The 8117-nt window shown below is 47.2% G+C and overlaps 1 long non-coding RNA gene across 1 annotated transcript; it reads left to right on the top strand.

The window, feature by feature from the left end:
• On the top strand, positions 1 to 2487 carry LOC142741249 (uncharacterized). The gene is made up of 3 exons (XR_012881045.1): positions 1 to 149; positions 1945 to 2077; positions 2329 to 2487. It is a non-coding gene; the product is annotated as an uncharacterized LOC142741249 (long non-coding RNA).
• The last annotated feature ends 5630 nt before the right edge of the window (positions 2488 to 8117 follow it).

The raw sequence follows: 8117 nt of genomic DNA on the forward strand, positions 1-8117 counted from the left end.
AGATTTACATGTCTTTGGCCGCTCACTTATTTTCAACAAATGGTTCAACAAACCAGTGGACAGGGATCTGTTCCCTACATCTGAGGAACAGCAGGCACTCAAGGCGCTTGAAGACTTGCTGGCAGAACATAATATTGATGAAACGGCAGGTAATATTCCTGCATGCATTAGGATTAAGTCAAAAAACTTCCCTGCCCTTAGTATATGCCCCGCGGTGGACCTCTTCATTAAATCAGTAACCCAAGAATTTTATAACATCCCAAGATATATCAAATGTGATAACCTAACTTCGTTAGAGAGAAACAGCTTAAAACAATTGAAAAAAATCAAAGATGTGGTATTCAAGGCAGCAGATAAAGGGGGCAATGTGGTGGTGTGGCCATGTGTCATGTATGAGGCAGAGGCAAACAGACAACTGCGAGACAAACATTGCTACAGGAGGCTGACCTTCAACCCTCTGTCAGCCTTTAAACGGGAGTTGCAGATCAAACTTCTGCAGGCAGTGGAAGACAATGTTATCTCTAAAGAACTCAACTTGGCACTTACAATTGATGAACCCACAGTTCCTACCCTTTATCTGCTGCCTAAGATCCACAAAAATGAGAGGATTCCACCAGGGAGACCTATCATCTCTGGCAGGGGCAGTCTCACTGAAGGGATATGCAGATTCATTGACCACCATTTAAAAAATCTGGTGGTCAATTTACCATCGTATATTCGCGATACTGCTGATCTTTTGCAGAAGATCAGCGGTATCAGCATTGATGGTGACATGCTCCTAGTTACCATCGATGTAGAGTCTCTCTATACATGCATCAAGCATGAAGACGGCCTGAGAGCAGTCCAGTATTTTTTGTCAACATCAGAACTTGACAAATCATTATGTGCATTTATTGCACAGATGCTTGAACACATCCTAACACACAATTTCTTTGTGTTCAATGATCATTTCTACCTACAGCTCCAGGGAACAGCTATGGGGGCAGCGTGTGCACCATCTTACGCTAATCTTTTCCTGGGGCTGTGGGAGAGGACTCTTTTCTCAGATGACCGGGAGGAATCAATGGCGCGGGTCCTTTTCTGGGCCCGCTACATTGATGATATTCTGGTCATCTGGAAGGGCACACATGCGGATCTGGATTCCTTCATGGTTGGCCTTAACATGAACGATATAAACCTTAAATTCACCCATAAAGCACATCCTAGTTGTGTGGATTTTTTGGATGTGAAGATTTTTACTGATGAGAGGGGCTTCATACATAGTGACGTCTTCCGTAAGGAAACCTCTGTGAATGCACTGCTCCACTCTTCCTCATCTCATCCCCCACAGACCATTTCAGCGGTCCCCATTGGACAATTTTTACGGATTAAGAGGATATGTTCCTCTGACTCGCTTTTTGAGAAACAGGCAGTAGATTTGAAACGTCGTTTCCTAGAGCGAGGATACAGTGCTAGATCCATAAAAAAAGCCTATCGTAGGGCAAAAGGGACTTCTAGGGATGATCTGCTTTTCCCTAAAAAGAAGGCAGAGAAACAGAACCAAGTCAGGTTCATTACAGGATACCATTCTCGATGGCCTCAAATGAAGGAAATCCTCAAAAGATACTGGCCTATTCTCCTGACCGATCCCTCCCTAAACAGGTTTATTACAAAATATCCCTCTGTGACTGCAAGACGATCCAAAAATCTAAAAGACCATCTTGTAAGAAGTTTCTATGACCCAATAAAAACTAAATATCCATTTGGGACCAAGGGTCCAAGATGGGGTTGTAAGCCCTGCGGAAGATGCGTAGCGTGCCCTAATATAGAAGATGTCACTACTTTCACCGATGTATCTGGCAGTAAAACTTTTAATATCACTCATTCCATCACATGCAATACCAAAGCCGTCATATATTATGCTGTATGTCCGTGCCCGAAGATTTACATTGGTCTTACTTCCAGAGAGCTGAAGGTGCGGGTACGTGAACATATGGCCGATATAAAGCGAGCAGCAGGGGCAGAAATTTTGGAGATGTTGAAACCTGTGGCTCGACATTTTAGAACACACCACGCATGTGATCCCTCCAAGCTGAAGGTGAGAGGGATTGATCATATCATATGCGGTACGAGAGGCGGGGCCACCAAACAAAAACTCGCACAATGTGAGTCTCGGTGGATCTGGACCCTTGGGACAATGTCTCCATATGGATTAAACGAATCTTTGAGCTTTGTTTCGTTTTTGTAACCATTGACTCCTTGTGGGTCTTGGCTTTTATTTTTTCCTCATCCCTGTTGTCATTTTTAAAAATTAACTACCCTCTTTTGTTGTGTTTTTCTGATATACAGAACTATGATACTCTTTCATTGAGTTCATCTGAGGAGGTGTCCTGCGGTCCATTCTTTGCTACTACTAGGAGGAAACAAGAGACACTATACTGCGTTCTATATATATTTTCTGCATTTGTCATCATATAGATTTGGTAGTATTTGCATCATATATCACCCATCCATTATTATATTTTTCTTTCATCATGTATGGATCACTTTGATCCTTTATTTTGTATGTATCCATTGCGAATACGTTATTTCTGTATTTTGCTATAATATGTTTTTTTGTGTATGTGTTCTTTATCAATTTACTTAGCACTACTACTAGTATCTATTAGGCATAACTATATATATTCAGCTCTTACAAACATAGAGAACTTTAAGTGACTTATATGCTGTATGTATAAGACATTCGTATGTATTGTATCTTCGTACCAACACATGTGGCTGTAATACTATGGTTTTTTTAGACCTAGCATTTAGGTGTTACTCAGTATTGATGTCCATAGCATAATCGGGTGTCCACCATATTTGTATTGTTACACACACATTGACTAGATTTCCTTGCTTCCCCATGTCTCATCTTATTCCCAGCACAATTCACTAGCATCACACTCCACACCTGTCATCCCCTTTTACAATTCCATCAGCATTCACACCCATTACTTTATATACTTATAAATTTTTCATTTTCAACTTTTCACATTCACACTCTTCATCATATATATTTTTTCACCATTGCCAGGGTGTATTTATCTATCGTTCTACATCATCACCTATCCCCTCCTTCTCTTTTTCCCCCCCCCCTCCCCTTCCCTGTCCATGTTACACATTACACAATTCACACCATAGTAAGCCGTTTCATGTTACTTTTTATTTCCAGCTGTACACAATACTTTGCAAACCATTCGCATCGTAAGTTCTTTTCCTTGTTTCCTTCTGGCATATATCACTGATGGATCGTGCGCTGGTGTCCATGACATCCTGATCAGATGTTCATGTCCGAGGGGGGAGTGGCCCTGGCCTCTTCCGACCGCTGTCTAGATACAGAGTAGGATGTGTGGGGGGTGTGGTCAGTCTGCACCGCCCCACATCCTCTCTGATGACGCGGACCGGAAGTGGGGCAGCGCCATCTTGGTACCCCGCACCAGACGCCGTTTTTCGTCACTTGATTGTGCCTCCTCCTCCTCTTACATCACGAACACCTGAGCTACGCTCCATATATTGGTAGATTCTAGCAGCTTGACCCTAACCCCGGACGAAGGCAGTCGCCGAAACGCGCGTCGGGTCCAGACATCTTCATCATGTCCACTGGTATGTCATAGAGCTATTACTGACTTTCTTACCTGGTACTGGCTTGGTACCTCGTTGTGTGTCTATACACATTGTTGCATGTTACCTGTAGTACTGACCTTGTAAAACATACTATGGTGTACATTGGGTTATTATACATACGCAGATAATCATTATACTCAGGTATCTGCAATATTATCATTTCTACATACACACTCTTATAGAGGCAACCCAGATAGTACACACATGCATTCCATCCCTTGTTGACCGTCTTTTTGCCATTATTCACTAGGCTTTATTAGCTACAGGTCCGCATAGGCACGCACACTATCTTATTTTGCTGTATCAACAAATAAACAAGTCTGTATAGACTCATGTCACATTAACATCCAGTGCATGATTGCTCTCGATGTCTTTTTATTGAGTGACTCATTCCCTGTTCCAGTTTTAACCTTTGTCATGTTTTCATGTTAATAAAATTTTGTATTTTGTTACTAATTTGTCGTGCTTCAGTCGATCACTTTCTTTGTTGGATTTATCTATTGTTGATCGATGCACCAAGGTATCTTGGTCATTACCTGGGACGTAGACACAGTAGATTTCATATTGTTCAGCAACTTTGCTTTATATTGAACATCACTCTGTGTCTGTGCCCCTCTTCGGTGGTATTGTATTTGTTTATACAGTTTACATATACCCTGATGTACTCCACACAGCTTACATATAACCTAATGTACACCGCCCAGCTTACATGTACCCGTATGTACTCTGCACAGATTATATATACATGATGTAATCCGCCCAGCTTACATATACCCTGATGTACTTCGCACAGCTTACATATACCCTGATATACTCCGCACAGCTTACATATACCCTGATGTACTCTGCACAGATTACATATACCCTGATGTACCCCTCACATCTTACATATACCCTTATGTACTCCGCCTAGCATACATATATCCTGATGTACTCTGCCTAGCATACATATATCCTGATGTACTCTGCCCAGTTTAAATATACCCTGATGTACTCCGCCCAGTTACATATACCCTGATGTACTCCGCACAGATTACATATGCCCCCACATTATAAACTGAAATACCAGTAAAACCCCAAACAAAACTACTACCAAGCAAAATCGACGCTCCAAAAGCCAAACGGCGGTTCTTCAGTGCCTGATAGTGTGCCCAAACAGCAATTTATGACCACATATGGGGTATTACTGTATTCTGGAGAACCCGATTTAGAATTTATGGGGTGTGTGTCTCCAGCGGCACAAGCTGGGCACAACATATTGGTCACTGAAATGGCATATCAGTGGGAGAAATGGAAATTTTCAATCTGCAACATCCACTGTGCACTAATTTCTGCAAAACACTTGTGGGGTCAAAATGCTCACAATACCTCTATATAAATTTCTTCAGGGATGTAGTTTTCAAAATGGGGTAATTTTTCAGGGCTTTCCAATGTACCTTAGCTCAAAGCAACATGATGTCAGAAAACAAATTTTGTAAAATCTCCACTCCAAAAACCAAATTGCGCTCCTTCCCTTTTAGAGTCTTGCAGTGTGTCCAAATAGCAGTTTATGACCACATATGGGGTATTGCCAAACTCGGGAGAAATTGCTTTACAAATGTTGGGCAGATTTTTCTCCTTTATCCCTTGTGAAAATGAAAAAATTCAACCTTTTATTGGAAAAAATGTTGATATTAATTTTTACGGCCTAATTCCAATAAATTCTGCAAAAGACCTGTGGGGTCTAAATGCTCACTATACCTTTAGATAGATTCCTTAAGGTGTTTAGTTTCTCAAACGGGGTCATTTTGGGGGCTCCTACAGTTATGGCCCCGCGGGGGCTTTTTAAATGTGACCTAGCACTTGAAAACCATTCCAGCTAAATTTGAGCTCCATCCCTTTTGAGCCCTGTAGTGTGTCCAAACACCAGTTTATGGCCACTTATAGGGTGTCACGGCGCGGGGTGTGGACCCACTGGGCAGTACCATGTAGAGGAATAGCAGCTGGCCAAACAGGTACAATGCAATGTCTATAGTTCAGAAAGGATACCTGAGGCAATGTAGACAGTGGCGGTGGTTTCATGCTAAGACAGGTGCCAGAACGAGCTTAATCTCTGAGGAGAGAGGAGTGTTTTGGGTGTGGTGCAATGTGCTTGGAGCAACTACCGTCCCAGGGACTCTGCCTTTTTCACCTGCCCAGGTTTATTACACCTGCCTGGGCTAGCAGAGTGCCCCGAGGGGGGCTCCATCTGGAGATGGAGTCCCGGTCCTCCACCCTCCGGAGAAGGCCGGTGGGGGGTGGAGGGACATCCCAGCCGGCTGGGAAAGTGGAGCCAGCCCTGGGGGAGAGAAGGACATCTTGAGGCAGTAACCGCGTGGCCTCGTCCTCTCCCAGGGTTGGGGCATCGCAGCATGCCGTGAGGAGAGGAGGAGAAAGACAACTGGGAATGGATCAACAAGGCTGCAGGGACCCGTCCGAGTGGGGGTCAATGAGGCCAGGAGAAGACGCCTCCACGTTTGGCTCCCACCTGGTGGCCCACATGGAGGAGTATAAAGACCTGGGGAGGTCCCTGCAGCGAATCCGCGGTGACCTGGCCGTGGCCCGGCAGAGGGCGGCCAAGTCATCGGGCAGCAAGCGGGCAAAACTCGCTGCACAGGTCAGTGCCCTGCTAAGGGAAGTGAAGGAGGTGGAGGAGCGGAGGGGAACGATAATGACCGGAGGGGGAGTCTTCGCCGAAAAACTGAAAAACGAAGACAGGTTCCAGGCAATGGTTGACGCAAGCCAGAGAGGGGGGAAGCAGCAAGAGGAGGCAGCTGAGACCAGCATGGAGACCAGCATGGAGGTCACCGTGGGAGAAACCCCTGACATTCCGGTGCCGGTCCCTGACAGTGAGGCGGACTCTGAGGCACCGCGCGAGTCCGGGGAGCACACGGTGAGGGAGGAGATCTCTCCCAACACGGCACGCCTGCCAGAGTCCAGTTCCGGGTCAGAGGGAGAGCATCCACCCGGGATACTAACACAGATCCGGGATCAGGAGTCCCCCGTGTCTCTGGAGAACTTCAGCTTCGGCCCGGATCTGCCCCCGGAGGAGGAAGCATGAAGTGCGGCAGCAGAGAAGCGGAGAAGGAAGAAGCTGAGACAGAAGCAGAGGGAGGAGAGATGGCTAAAACAAAAGGTGAGGCTCGTATATGTTCATGGGTCTCCCCTGCACTCCGGGTCAGAAGAGATTCTGGTCCAGAGTGCAGGTCCCGCAAACCCCCCAGCCCCGGCTTCTGCAGTGGAGTCGGGGCGGGAGAGCGGGAAGATTGAAGCGAGGACGAGCAAAATGGCGCCGGACGCCGCTCACTGTGAAGTGGGTGGCACTAGCAGCCCGAGCGCAGCAGGGGGCGTGGTCCCAGACCCGGTGGACGGCGAGCCCCGGAGACCGGTGAGCGGTGTGAGCCGTGCATCGGAGTAGGGGGCGGACCGGAAGTCGGCTGCAGCGCGGTCCCGTGGGTCGGGTGCCTGTAACGTGGCCGGTCCTGTCACACCGGGACCGGCCAGCGTGATAGGTCTGCAGGCACCCGATGCCTCGGATAAGGGCGGAGTCAGAGCCTCTGCAAGGGGCGGAGCCAGCCACTCTGGAACGGAGGAGGGGAGTGGCCTGACAAGAATAAGTGCAGAACGGCCGCTGCAAAGCAGCCCTGCAAGAGAAAAAGTAAAAGAAATTGCAGATAAAGTTAATGAAGAAAGTAAAAGTAAAAAAAAAGATATGGAAAAAAATGTTTCTGCAGATAAAGAAGTGTCTTTTCCTGCCCTGGCAAGTGATATGGACACCGATGACGCAGAGGGTCGCGTGGAGGTGCCGCTTATGTCAGCTGGCGGCCCCTCCATAGCTGCACCTGATGATGCAGAGGTGGGGGTTGGGGTCAGGGCAGGAAAGGTAACAGAAAAGAAAAAAAATAAAGAACCTGGCTTGGCCAAGAGAATGGTAGGATCGTGGGTGAACGTATCAGCCGGTGATGTGGGGGGGCCTGGTACTCCTCTTCCGAGTGCCCCAAGCAGGACTTATGCTGGGGTAGTGGGGGGAGGACCACCAGCCCACCCATCCTTGTCCTCTGGCCCTGGGGAAGGTCACTTGCAACAGCGCCTCCTGCAAGCCTTAAGGGAGGGGAAGCAGTCCCTAACTGTAGGGGGTGTGCAGAGGGACCTATCTTTCTGGATAGATAGGTACGGGTTGGAGGCCTTCCGAGAGAAAAGAGGGGATCAGTGGTCACTCCCGACAACCGGGCAGGCTGTGGTCAGGAGGAATGTGGTCCGTCTCCATTGACGCGGCAATGAGATCTGTCCCCCCAGAAAGACGGTGGTGGAGCTGTTGCTGGGGATGGGCTTCAGGGCACGTGACATCTTTGCCCTGATACATCCTCATGGCTCAGCTGAGTTTGACATCAGCTTTGTTCAACCAGGAGGCCTGGAGGTCTTCTGGGGGAATTATGAGCTGGTGAAGGACGAGC

Source organism: Rhinoderma darwinii, chromosome 2, assembly GCF_050947455.1.
Source record: "Rhinoderma darwinii isolate aRhiDar2 chromosome 2, aRhiDar2.hap1, whole genome shotgun sequence".
In the NCBI taxonomy this organism is placed as follows: domain Eukaryota; kingdom Metazoa; phylum Chordata; class Amphibia; order Anura; family Rhinodermatidae; genus Rhinoderma; species Rhinoderma darwinii.